Genomic DNA, 14,141 nt, shown 5'->3' on the forward strand with positions numbered 1-14,141 from the left:
CACAAAAATTGCAGTCAGGTGTTCGCTTCCTGCACAGGTGAATGTAGTTTAGCCTCATCACCAGACAACGTCTTTCTGTTGTGTAGTTTCAACTCTGGGCAGGACCAAAGATTCTCTCTTGGCAAATGGCAACTCAAGTGGCAAGTGGCTTCTGAAGACTTATCTCCCCTTAACTGTTCCCAGGTTGCCGTTTCCTGCATCCTGATCTCTGTGATGTTGCACGGAGGAGAATTTGGCTGCTCATGGAAGGATGGGGTGGGATGATAAGCAGATGAGGGTGGGTGCTGGCCTCTTGGGTGCAGGAGAAGGCAAGGAGTATCCCAAGATTGTGCCCTGTAGTGTGCAGTTGCCTCCACTGCTTGCTGACTCAAAGGATATCGGATGGTCTTGCCAGAAGATGGGAGCTTGTGTTGGGAAATTGCTCTTTAAAATTTGTTAGGTGATTGATCACTGATGGAAGTCTTTCAGTCAGGGTACTTAACTGCCAGTAAGTTGTGCTGTGCAGTTTTTGTGTGGATCGGGTTGTGGTCTGGACTGTTTGAGTCTGTGTGTGTGTGCAGCAGTGTCAGTTCATGTGGGACCTGAAGCTGTTCAGCTGAGAGAACTCACGGTTGCACCATTGCTTCTGGCATCTCTTTGCTTTTGAAGATACGGCCAGGCTAATTAAGCAAGTGCTTTTTTAGAGTGCAGCAGGGTGTCTGTGGTCGGTCAGCCACTGGTGCTGGAGGAAGCCCTCATTTCCCTCTGTGTGGCTCCTCCCCAGGGAGCCTTGTTCCTGCCGTGTGTGTACCTGCTTCCCTGACTCGAGTCCCTCTGAGCTGTGCTGTGTCTCTGATCAGCCTGGTTATCCTGCTTTGCTGGCTCTTGTTTGTTTACTTGAAAATTAGGACTCCAGCTGTACGCTTGTTATCCTTCAGCCTCACTGTCTGCCATGTCAGATCCCCACTTCTTCTTAATCCTCTCAATCTGTCTCCTTATCCCATTCTCTGCTTGTGCTGGGGATCCCTTTATTATTTGGGGTTTGGATCCTGGGTCTTCTCACACAGAATTTTTCTTTGGTTAGTGATCCTGTCATTGGGCCCTGGGCTTATAACAAAAACCAACCAAAATCCCAATTTTCTTGTAGAGTCTTTTCAGAGAGGGCTGGGTGGAAACCTGCATCAGGTAATTGGTACTCTGTGAGTCTCAGGCTGTGCCCAGCCAAGCAATCCTTTATCTGATTTTTTCATGGACAATGAGGTGAGATCACCTCGCTGTTGCTGTAATCATTTAACTCCTTTTTTACCTAGACACAGCACACTTGGAAATAAAGGACGAAATTGAGATACAAGGAGTCAGCAAAAGTTAATACATATGGTGCATATGGTAGACCTCATCACTAACTGAGGAAGTGGCTTAATTTTTTTTAAACATTACATATATATGTATTCATATTTCATGCATGTGAAAATTAGAGCAAACATTTGCAAAAGCACTTGTTCTGCTTGTTAAATTGGAATATTGAGTAGAGGCTGAGAGCTTTCTGGCAGGAGGGAACAGGGTCGTAGCTTCTGGGATCATTAAAGTGGATGTGACCCTTCAGGTATGTTTTTGAGCATCTGTTTAGATCATCTGCAGCATCACCTTTTGTATCTTGCAGAACTCAATTAGGGATCCTCCAGCACTGGGACTTCCTCTTGCATTTTTTCCTCTTTCAAAGATGGTGGGGGGATTGTTTGTTTGTTTGGGTTTTTCTTTGATTTCTTTTGAATCAGTTAATATGCAGAGGTGCCCTCAGGAGGAGAAAGATGCCACTCTAGCAAAGTTGGTGTTGGACTTTGCTAGAGGGAATCTGAGTAGCACTCAGATAGAAACAACTATTGCAACTTCCCCTGTAGCTCTACTTCAGTGGGGTCTGAGCAGTCTGAGTTTTTGCTTTTTTTTTTCCTATGCTCTCTTCTCTTATTGAAGGAATTATCTTGATCGCAATTTGCAAGTTCATTGCCTTTTGTATATTAAAACTGCTCTAGAAAACCAGGCACATGGTGTGTAGGAAATGTCCACTAATGTGAGTCCATTGGATTGTTCTTTTTCACATGGCTGTTTTGTCACCTCTCAGGTAAGCTTTGGGCTCTTTTGGGGGAAAAAATCCTGTTCCCTAATTAGAAAGTACCTTGTGGTGTTAAGTGCTGCTGGGGAGAATACCAAACGCCAGGTTTACAGGCAGGGTTTGTGTCTCAAGTGTTGTTTTGCTGCAGCCCAGCTCCTCGGGCAGGACTTGTGCCAGGGTGGAACTTGCCCTGCCGACAGGTTCAATGAGACTGTTGTTTTCTGATCCTCTGTCTGTGCCTCCTTCCAGAGGGATGAGTTGGGCTGCCTGGGTATGGCTTTACTCTGGAGCTGGTCCTGACCTTCCTCACAGCTGGAGAAATCTGTGCCAAGACAGCTGACACAAAGCTGTGTCTGGCTATCAGCTGCCTAAAGCAAACAGACCAGGAGAAACCTGTGGGAAAGTGTAATTGTTTTCTGAACAGGCTTCAAGGAACAGTCTCAAGTTACTGTAATTGAATCCAGTATCTTGCAGCTCTGGGAGGCTTATCAGGGGAGAGAAGGTATCACTGATATGGGGGACTGCAGAACCTGTTTCTGTAGAAGACTTTCCAGGTTTTGTTTTGGTGGCCTCTTCTTGTTGCTCAAACACGGTGAAAAAAACCAAAGTGAAAAAGACCATTTTTAGTGATGTTCCTCAGGCGCTTCACGCAGTGAAATGATAAACTGAGCATCAGGCTGATGCTCCAGTGATGTGCATCTGCAGGACTTGCCATCTGTCAGTGAATGCTGATTTTGAGCTCTCCACATACACCAAGGTGGTGAGACAGGCCTACAAAATTCATTTTAAGTATTTATTTTTAACTGTGCATCCTCGATTTTTACACTACAGACATCTCTCGTTACTAAAATGTTATGAATAATTTCCCTTGTGTTTGAAAAGTTTCAGTGTCAATGCAGAATGAATTTGTGGTATATGGATCACTCAGGATGTGAAATGGCCCTGTTCAGCAAATATTCTTCTACTTTTATTGCTGTTATTGTTACAGTATTATTGCTGTGATGTTATTACTGTTATCTACTTCTGCTCTGCCTTTATTGAACTCTTAACAGCTCTGACTGGAGTCGAATACTCCTCATGGTTGGGCTCAGATAAGCCTTCCAAGAGGTGGTTCTTTTCCAAATCCTCCCTAGGAGAGACTCCTGCTATCTGCTAACCTCTTGCCAGCTGCTGAGCTGCAAAATGGCATAGAGAATAAACATTAAACCCATTTATTTCTTTTCTGCTGCAGGAGGAGTCTCGAATCCTCAGGGTGAAGGTGGTTTCTGGCATCGATCTGGCCAAGAAGGACATCTTTGGAGCCAGGTGGGTGTTGTGCAGCACCTGTGATGCTTGGAACATGATCAGCCGGGCAGGGCAAGGGCCCTGCAGGTGCTGGGCGTGCGCTGGCACAGCTGTCATGCAGCTCTGGCTGCTCCTGCCCGCTCCTTCCCTCTGCTCTGCCAGCCCAGGAAGCAGCTCAAGGCCCAGGCTTGCAGAACCCAGCCAGGAATAGCTGGGGGACAAGCTGGTTCTGAAGCTAAAATGAACCCAAACCCAGTAATTTTCTGACGGTTAATTTGGGCTTGACATTCCTGCTCTCGTAAGCCTAAGCATGACAAAATGCTCTACTGCAAGTGTTCCAATCTACTTAGAAGGGTTTTATCTGCTGGAAATTAGTGGTATCCAATTTTAGCTTTTATTGAAATGACTAATTTCTTAATGTATGAATAAGCCTCCCTGTGGGTTTTCCTGTATTTATTTAATGATGCTTACAAATTGTTCATTAGCTTGTGTATCTAGCTTAAAACTACATGAAAGCAGCAATTAAAAGTTTAATCAACTTTAGTATTTTGGGTGAAATTTGCAACAAGCGTTCCTTTGGTAGCTGTGTGCAGAACATAGTATGCCAAAGTTTTTTTACTTTCTTTCTCCAAATGTGTTGTTTTGAAGAACAGTTTTTGATGCTGACCATAAGCAACATAACTTTCATCTTTCAAAATGCATGAAGTTAAATCCAAGTGTAATTAGTACTGAATCCTATTGATGTAGTCGTTAACATATTTTAAGGAAATTGGTCTCAAGATGAGTAGGATTTCCATAAAAACAGAGTTAAAAACATATTCCCTACATGTGTTTTTAAATTTGTTTGAATCTTTCAAATGAGTTAATGTGCAGCGATGTGAAAACACGGTGTTGCAGAGTGGCCGCCCCAGCAGCTGCTGTGCCTCGCGTGGTGGAGCTGTGCAGGGCTTCAGACTGGAGCAGAACAGTTACTTTGTTCCTGCCTGACTGTGCAGGATTGGCTACAAGGTGTACATTGTGTTTTGCATCTCAGTGGGTTGTCCTGCCCATTTTTAATCAACTTTACCATTATAAAACACTGCCTGTGGGCTTGCAGAGTCCAAAAGCCATTTCCTTCTTGATTAAATCTAAGGAAAGTCTCTTACAGTGTAGAGCACTGGAGGAACTTGTACTTTTCTTCTGAAGATTGTAACAGTAAAGAAATCTCAGTGCTCTTGAGTTTGCTTTTTTGGACTTCTTCTTGACTTAGGAAATCTTTTTAACAGCAAGTAAGGATATCTTAGGACACTCAGGGAAAACCACCTTGCTCTCCACAGCACCCTGACAGGAAAGTGCTGCTGGGTGGGGGTCAGGCTCTGCTTCCAGAGGACAGGAGGAGAGGGCTCAGGTTGTGCCAGGGGAGGTTTAGGTTGGGTATTAGGGAAAATGTCTTTCCCAAAAGGGCTGCCCAGCCCTGGCACGGCTGCCCAGGGCAGCGGTGGAGTCCCCATCCCTGGAGGGATTTAAAAGCCATTTAGATGTAGCACCTGGGGACATGGACTTGTGCTGGACGCAGTGATCTTGGAGGGTTTTTCCAACCTCATAGTTTCCTATGATTCTCCTAATAGTTCAGAAATTAATGGAATTGCAGTTGCAGTGACTCAAAGCAACTAGAATGTAGAGTGGATTAGTAAGTGTGAGCACCCTGAGGTGATGGTTAAATGTGGGGCATTTCATCTGCATAGGTGCAGTGGAGGTGGGCACAAGGGGCTGGTTAGTGTAGATGTAAGTGGGGGTCTGTAACCTGCTTTATATTTTGCCCTGTAAAATTACAAGTCTGTGATGTGTACTGATGGCGAACTGTAGATACTGCAGATTGGGATTTTGTGAATTTAGTGTCAGCTTACATGTCTGAATGTTTGATATTTATCTCCTTCCAACTTCTTAATTGAAGCGTCTTAATAAATTTCATACAAGAATCCAAGTAGTGGGTGAACTTAGATAGTGTGTATCCCATAAAGGTACAGCTGATGGGGTGCCTTGGCTACTGTATTTTGCCTTCTAAATCATGAAGTAAGTGAAAATTGTGGCTGTCTGGAAGTTGAAAATGTAAGGTGCTTTTCAGTTAAAATTGCAGATGTTTTTCATTGTCAGGGAGCTGTGCTTCTAATGGCATAGGAGTTAGGTATGGGTTGCCTCTGGGTTTATTGCTTTTACCTGCTCTTTTCTGAAAAGCCCTTTTTCTGGTTTGATTTCATGTGTCCAGGATCCATGATGGAGCTGGGGAAGGCAGGCTCCAGGCTGCTGGTAGGATTGTAAGTCATGCTGTATACTCCTTTTGTGAGCAAGGCTGCTTGAAATGTGGCTGAATTCTTTAATTCATGTGTGTTCTGTCACTGTGGTTCATGATGGGAGGAGAGCACATGTGGCTGTGGCTTTGCAGGTGACAAAGATAGCAGATGTTTACCCTGTACCTATTATTTTAAGTCTGTTATCACTTTTCTAGTCCACTTTGAGTTATGGTATGTCTGGTTTTAACTATTGGGAAAACTGGATCTGGAGTTATCTCCTCCAGCGTGTGCTGCGTTGGAACTGGGTTGGATAACAGCCTGTTCCCCTTCTTGTACCCATGGCTCCCCTGACGAGCAGAGACAAATCCATTGAAGGGAGGTGCTATCACAAATGAATCAAACTATTAAAAAAATAATCTGGCTCCTGAATGCCTCTTCAGCACTTGCACATGTGCCAGAGGGAGAGTGCTGTGTGTGTCCTGGCCGAGGGAGGTCCTGGAGGTAGAACAGAGCTGGGACTGAATTCCCAGAGGCACTTGACTAGAGGGCAGCTGCTCAACTAGGGGAGAGTTCATACTCTGTTGTTGCTTTTTCGTTTTTCTAGCTGATTTGCAGTGGAAGTTTTCCCAGTGTAGTGGAAATTAAGTGTTATTACCAGTGTGGGAAGGGAAAGAAAGGAGCAAGCACACGTGGCTCGTGCTTTCCCTGGGGAACGAAGTGTGCTCCCATAAAAGCCGTGGGGTGCAGGGAGCAGCTGGGGGCAGATGCTGAGATGAGTGCAGTCACTGCTGGCTGCAGGGCAGAAATATGCTGGGTAATCGATAGTTTTGTTTGTGAAACCGTCATGTTGGTGCTCATACAGGTGTGTGAAATGAATATTGGGCCGCCAGGTGTGGGCGCAGGGTATCCGTGCGTCCCTTACATCGGTGCGGGCGGGCCCGGGGCTGTGCCTGGCAGCAGAGGGCGCCAGAGCGTTTCCGCCGCTTCCGCCGCCAACCGGTACCTGATGGCTTCCGACCGAATTAGGCTGTCAGGTTTTCCACTGAAATCAGCAGCTTTTTACCCATTTCTACATGGTCTTTAGGATGCACCGGGTATATATTTCAGGAGCTTTAAATGGAGAAACGCTGCTTTTTCGAAGATGTGGTCTTGCTACTTTATAAGAGGATTTGGTAATAACTCCTGACAGTTATAATGTCATAGTGAAAAATAATTCTCATCAGATAGTTGCTTAGTGGAAAAACTGTACAAATACAGAAACATAAAATGTTTCTTGTTACTTGAAGAAAGGAAGCTCCTGCATTCAGCTCCTCAGCTTTCCTACCTGCTTGCTGTCTACTGTGAGCTGTGAGTTAACCTGAATCTGGTATCTTTAAAAGAAAAAAAGGGGCATGTCAATAAACTAATCTAAGGAAAATATTTTGGTCTTAAATATTTAAGGCAGAACTACTGTGCTGAGCTTTTCTCTTCCAAAAGCCAGGTGTCATGGAGTTCTCTCTCTCCTTCCCCACCCCCGCTGAATTTTGGAACTTGTTAAGATATTTTGGGAGTGTGAAATGGCATAGGAAGATCTATGCATACATCAGCCCCTCAGCTCCAGGGGCTGATGTATGCATATTCTGTTAGAGCATTCATTTAACCTTTGCGGAAAAAAATGGCCTCAGGGAGGAAAAAAACCCCATATTTACACTTCCATCTGTTTTGGAAGATTAAAATATTCTTTATGCTCTGGGAGACTTCCAAGAGAGCAGGAATACAAAAGGAATCCATCTCATTACTCCTTATTAGAACAACACATGGTAAAGGAAGGTGGAGACACTGGAGGTGGGGTTTGAGGTATAATTTTTAACTCCTTTTTTCACCCACAGGCACTTCTTCGCAGCTGTCTGTGATGTGAGTCATTATCTCTAGCAGCTCTTTGCTAAAGCCTCCCTACATTTCTTGTAGAGTCAGAAGTGTGAGCCTTTCTTTGCAAAATAAAACACTAGAAGGGAAGTGGGAGGTCTGTAAAACGACTCTGGGATTTGGTATGGAGGAATGAGATTTTGGGATGCTTAGGCACAGTGGATTGCAAGTTTGACTTTGTGGTGAAGGATAAGGTAAGGTTTTGTTTTCTTTTCTGAAGCTGATATTCCTTTATCCTTGTGTATTGGACACTTCGTGTCACAGGACATGAGACTTGTAAGACAGTGAGGTCAAAATCTTCCTTCTCTTTGAGAAAAACTCTTAATGGATGTTACTCAGTAAAGGCAGAAAGATGAAACCCAGAAGGCTCGTGCTAAAATAAAGCCAGGGAGCAAACACAGGCAGTGTGCTCTGGAGTATTCCTTGTAGTTAATTGCTGTGTATTCTTCTTGTACTTCTCCTTACTGTGCAGCATGGGGAAAGTCACCGGGGGAATGGTTATAGGGATAAAATGACAGCGACTGTAAGAGGCTCTGCCTTAGAACATTGTTTTTACTGCTCTCCATAAAGCTTGGTTAGAAGTGTCTCATTATAATTCTAATCTTCTTTGAAGATGCATGTTTTGGGAATTTGTTTCCTTCATCTCTTTGGATCTAAAAGTGACTAAGCAAAACATTGGAGTTAAAAAAAATCTGGAATTTTTAAAGCTCCACTAAGTGCATGCACAGCCAGAGTTTCTCTAAGTATGATTAAATGATTCTGAAAAACATTTCCAGGTTCACAGAATTTCCTTTTGCCAAGCATAACCTGCTTTTCAGCCCTGATGTTAACTGCTATCCAAGGGCTCCCATAACTTTGTGGAGACTCCTTGAGATGAATGTTTTTGAAGACAGTGTACATTACGGATCTGAGTTTGTAAGAGTTTGGTGTTCTTGAAGGCATGATGTGTGTAAAAGCACATTTCCCCTGTACAGCCCCCAGTCTGCAGGTTTGCCAGCGTGTCCCTGTGGAGCAGGTCGGTCCCTGCAGTGCTGAGTACTGGGCACATCTGCCTCCGAACCTGCCCACAGGTGGAGGGATCCCCAGAGCAGGCAAAACCAGAGCCCTCAGCCATCCAGTCCCGTGGGGAGGAGGTGGCCTGAGGTCTTCCCTGTTCTTGGCAGAAATCTGAAGGTGCTCATTTTGGGGATTTTGGAAACATTCGATTTCTTTGACTTAGGAGTACAAAGAGGCACATACCTTAAGGGCTCAGTAAGGGTGTTGTTCTATGTATACCTGCACTGAGGAGAGTGCAGCTAGGCTGGATGGAGTGAGGGGTGGGAAGAGTGGATGGATGAAGATTAACTGATAGCCAAAGAGTGGTCTCCTCAAGACCAGGGAAAGAATCGGAGAAAGAGGCTTCTCTGCCTTCATGTTGGAGTGTGCTGGTATTTCTGCAGCCAGAATTACAGGAGCTGCTGATCAGTTCTTTCAGATATGTGAGGCAGAAAAGGGCCAGCACAAAGGGAATGGTTGTGTATTTCTTACAGAAGCAAAATTATCTTGTGCAAGACTGTTCCAAAGGAAACTAGTCAGGCTATTTTGAAATGCAAAGTTTGCCTGCATGTGACAAGCCTGGCATTCACGCACTTGCATAACAAGTGTTACTAAATTTTATATGTGGGGAGGCGGTTTCAGCTTTTAAAATAAAAATAGAGCCATGTAGGCCTTGATAGTTCCATTGTTCTTCCACATGTGCCTGTGCTCTCCACCCCCTTCTTTTAGAGCTTAAAATAAGTAAATAATACATCATGTCACTGGCAGAAGCTAGTTTGAGACTTGCTTTCAAAACTGTTTCAAAAGTATAGAGCAAATGTGATTCCAGACTCAAGTGAACAAATGGGACGCTGTTCATTGGCCCCAGTTTCACACTGCTCTAAAGTAATGTGATTTTTAAAGGAGGCTGATCTTTCTCGAGATTTTTTGCTGGAGTTTTTAAGTCATCAGTGCTTTTATTGTCCTCCAGAAGAAGAGCTGGAAGCTTGCCTTTTCATACTGAGATTCAAATGAAAGATGATAATTATATATCTGCAGTTGCATGAGCTTTAAGAAAATGCCAAATACTGCAAGTTGACAAAACCACGGCACATAGCTAATTCTGGATGTCTGAGGGATTCCTGAGGTCAGGAAAAGGATTTCTTAAAGCCTCAGATTGTTTTGATGGCTGTTCTGCCAAACTCGCTTTGTACTAAGTTGTGATTATGATTAATATAACTTTGATTATTAGTATCATTTTATTAGGGTTCCCTTTTATTATCTAGAGAACTGTTATCAGTTTCAAGGTTCTCCTGATCTTGGCAGGCACTGATGTTCTCTTTAGGTTTTGGCCAGTCATGTTCGGATAGATGAGATTTGGTGCTTTTAATAGTTTTCGATTTTGTAGCGAGGAGCATTTTAGATAGGTGTCCACAAATCAACTCCTCTTCATCTCCAGTCACTGGTCTGATGGTGACTGGGCTCATTTCTCTTTTAAACATGACTTGGTGCTTTGAAATTTCTCTTTGTTGCTCTACATGTAGGTTTATTATCACTGTGGCTTCCCTTGGGTCACCTCTTGGGCTGCATTGGGCGACTCTCTGTCAGTCTGTCGTGCCCCTGTGTTGGTGTCCCTGTTTGAGTGCTGCCAGTGGAACTCTGGGGATGGGCTGGCCATCTGTAGTGTCCCCAGGCTCCAGGCTTGCAGTTCATTTCCTGTGTCCATTTTCTGGTGTTACAGTGATTCTACCAGAACACCGTGTAGATGCCACTTGGACATTTCCTACATTAACAGATTCCTAGCAGTCCATGACTGCCAATTTGTTGTGCTGCAGGTTTCACTAGGATGGCATTTTAGCCCTGGTACTAGTGTAAAAATTGATGTAGAGAAAGTTTTCCACTTGTAGTTTTCTGTTTTGCGATGTTTCCACATTGAATCCTTGATCCTCTTCCCCAGGCAAACCCAGTACTTTTCCTCCAAGTGAGCTCTGCAGCGAGCTTTCCTAGCAAGATGCAGAACTGTTAGTTCCATATGTCAGCTACATCATGTTATCTGTGTGAGTGGAAGGGCTTCGTTCTGCTCATCCAGTGTCACTTACACTCCTGAGCTTTTCCAGCATGCCCTTTTAAATCCCCTTCTGTGCTGTGTTCCTGTGCAAGCTCCATGCAGAGCTGGTCTGCCACTGGGGCTGGGCAGCCCAGGGGGCAGAGCGGGTGGCTGCAGTGCAGGGCTGTGTGAGACACTTCCACCTGGGGCAGTGTCAGCTTTCCTTGCTCTCCAGTTCGTTTTGAGTAAACAAATGCATGTAAGTAAACAGTCTCAAATATCCAGTCGTTTGGGTAAACTCCAACTTCACCTTCAGGACCAAGAGCTTGGCTGCTCAGCTCAGTCTGACTCACTTTGTCCCACTTTTAGAGCAGGCAGAGATGTCAGTAGTCTGTTCAGTAAAAGCAAAATTTCCTTACTGAAATTTGTAATAAACTTGATTGTTCTCTAGTTTTTTAAAATAGAAATAGATTTAAAAAATAATCTCTGCCACTGTGCCACAGTTTTCATTTTCTGTAGGCAGAAGATTCATCCAGGGAATTTTAGCACTAAAAAATTGCACTATTTCTAAGGGTTTCTGAAAAGAACATTGCCCAAGTATGGATTGATAACCCAAATCTGGGAGGATACCTGTAAATATTAGTACGGTACATTAGGCAATTCAAAGCAGCACCAGCATTTCTTTATAATCACAATGATGCTTTACTTTCTTCTAAACCTTGCTGCTTAATGCTCAACTTAATTGCAGATTAAGTAGATGCATTTATGTGCATCTACTGATAGGAATAATCAATCCCACAAGATGTCTTGTTTATTCTTGTTTCCACCTTTGTGGCATTTTGTATTCGATACATGGAACATCCAATGTAATGAACATGCAAGTGCTGATTGTTCTGTAGTGATACTGTCACAAAATAGCTCCTTAAATTCAAAAAGTATCAGCATTTCATTGACTTGGTTGGTAAATCTGAGTGTCTGGTGGTATTGTGAGTGTCTCTCTTTGATGCTTTCAAGAAACCTTGGGTCACCATCCAGCAGAGTGTGCTGCAGCCTTGACAGGGAAGCACCAGAGCAGGTCAGGGTCCTGCTTTTACTCAGGCACCCATTTCCCCCTTCAAGCAGAGGCTCTGCTCTGGTTCCACCTCCTGACGTTGTACCTGTGTGAGGTTCGTCTGTTCCTGCAGGATGCTCTTTGTCCCAGCTTAGAGCACAGAACCATGGAATGGTTTGTGTTGAAAGGGGTCTTAGGAACCATCCAGTTCCACCCTCTGCTGTGGGCAGGAACAGCTTCTACTACAGCAGGTTGCTCTCTACCCTGTCTGTCTGAATCACTGCTGATACTGTGCAGCTTGGTTTTATGGTTCAAAACAATTATAACCACTGCTTCCAAATACTTCCTGTTGCACTTGTGTCAGCCTCCAGGGATTAGCTGCAGCTCTTCCAAAGCCCATGGCTCCCATTTTCCCTGCCTGGTTTTAATGGAGTGCCACGGGCATGCTTGTGGGCAGGAGCTGTGTGGGAGCAGGGACAGAGCTGCAGGGAATGATCTCTGCTGCTATGGGCAGGGTTTAACATTCAAACACTCATTTTCAATGTGTCAGTGGCTTACCAGAGTTCTGAGCTTTCACCGAAGACAAGTCCACTAGAAGTGTTTGGAGGTGCTGTTGTTAGCCAGTTAAATGAAAAATTCCTTCTGCAGTGCTCTTTGGTAGGCCATTAAATCTGATGTCTTCTTTTGCAGTGACCCGTATGTGAAACTTTCCTTGTATGTAGCAGATGAGAACAGAGAACTTGCTCTTGTGCAGACAAAAACTATCAAAAAGGTATGTATATACTCTTTGTTATTCCATGGCTTTGGAAGGATTAAGAACACTGGAACACAACTGTATAACATAATGCAGCACTAATTAGAACCATTACATACCTGTCTAGCAACTGGATAGTGTGCTTGTCTCCTAAGCAAAATCTGAGAACAAGCGCCTGCACCTCAGTGTTTCTGGCCTGGAGACAGCGCCTAATATTGCATATTGTTCCCTAAAGCTTGGCTGCACCATGCACAGGTTCTGTTTGCAGATTCATATTTCATCAGAAGACGTGGCTGAAATAAAGGACTGAGAAGTGCTGTTTTAACTATCATTTATCTGACTTTCAGCAAAAATTATCATTCTGTTCAAAATTACCATTTTCAAAGTATTTTCCTAATGTGGAAATTTAAAACAACCAAGTACAGTCGATCTGAGGAATGACTGACTAGCAGTTACCTCCTTCAGCTCTGTAACTGTGTCTAACCCTTCACAAGTTCCTCATTTTTCTCCTCGTTTTTGTGTTCCTCAGTTTGAATGGGTAACTTTGTGCAGCCCTGCCTTGCAGGAGTGCTTTTGGGACAACAGAAGGAACTGCAGTGTCCCCTTTTTGTTCTCCTTTTCTATGTCCTGTATGCTACTGCACAGCTGGACTGTGCTTCTGCAAGTGCTTCATTACAGCCAAAGGGGTTAAATGCACATTGTTTCCTTACTCTGAAAAAATAAAGTTACCAGAAGAATATCAGCTTCATGTGGCATGATCTACCTGGGTTAAATTTCTGAGGCTTTTTGTTTCAATTTATCTCCCTTCATAGTTAATGCAACTGTAAGGTCAGATTAATGCTTTGTGCTTCGTTTTGGAGCCGTGTTTGGAATGCCCTGCTGAAAAGGTTCTCTCTGAAGCAGGCAAAGCTGGATTTGCTGTTTGCTGGCTTCAATCCTATAATGTGGTCAGTGTGTTCTTTAAATACCTGCTGGAATTTAAAAGTTCAGATGAAGATTTTCCAGTTTCTTCAATTTCTTCACCTTGACTGTGCTGAGCTCCAAAGACTTCTACCTTTCCCATATGGAATATTAAAAATATCTCCATCTCTGAGAAGGTCCAGTCTCCCCATTGAGCTCTGGTGTTCAGGAGCATCATTTGTCTCCATGTCCTCCTTTTCTGTGTAGGATTGAATGAAAACCCTTTTTTGACTACCTGGGGAAGGTCCAGCTCAGCTTGACTCCTGGCAGTCCTTTATGTGTGCAGCACTTGCCCTTTTTAGGATGTGGCTCTTCTTGAGGTTGAATTTTGTTATTGTTTCCCTGCTCAAGTCCTGTATGGAGCCATTCCTGCAGTTCCTTCTCCTGTGCTGGCGCTAGGACAAGTCTGCACTTTCTAAGAGTGGGGCCTGTAAAGGTGGGACAGATTTCTGTGAGTTACCAGGCGTTTACCAAAGACTCTGCTGCCTTGTCCATCAGATTTCCCTGAACTCTGTGGTTAAGCAGCATTCAGAATTAATTGATTATCAATGGGCAGCAGTGCCCTCAAAACCCCTGTTATGCCAGTGCTTTGTTTGTTAAATTGTATATATCCTCTCTTGCAACAGCAGTAGCATTTGATGAATACAAGTGGTTAAAATGTAACGTTATTTTCTTACCACTTCATTTTAATTTGTGTTTTACTGAATACATTGTGCTCCTTCAGGGAAAACAGCTGAAAGTTTCTCTGTGTCCACAAGCCCATTCCT

General features: G+C 43.9%; 1 protein-coding gene across 2 annotated transcripts in view; it reads left to right on the forward strand.

The window, feature by feature from the left end:
* Positions 1 to 3,324: 3,324 nt before the first annotated feature.
* The window catches only part of NEDD4L (NEDD4 like E3 ubiquitin protein ligase), a 60,651-nt gene continuing 49,834 nt past the window's right edge, over positions 3,325 to 14,141 (forward strand). For both annotated transcript variants that reach the window (XM_031064429.1, XM_005429975.2), the window contains exons 1-2: positions 3,325 to 3,394; positions 12,351 to 12,432. The gene's annotated coding sequence lies outside the window, so the exon portion shown is untranslated. The remainder of the gene's footprint in view (positions 3,395 to 12,350; positions 12,433 to 14,141) is intronic.

This window comes from Geospiza fortis, unplaced genomic scaffold (genome assembly GCF_000277835.1).
Source record: "Geospiza fortis unplaced genomic scaffold, GeoFor_1.0 scaffold143, whole genome shotgun sequence".
Classification (NCBI taxonomy): Eukaryota; Metazoa; Chordata; class Aves; order Passeriformes; family Thraupidae; genus Geospiza; species Geospiza fortis.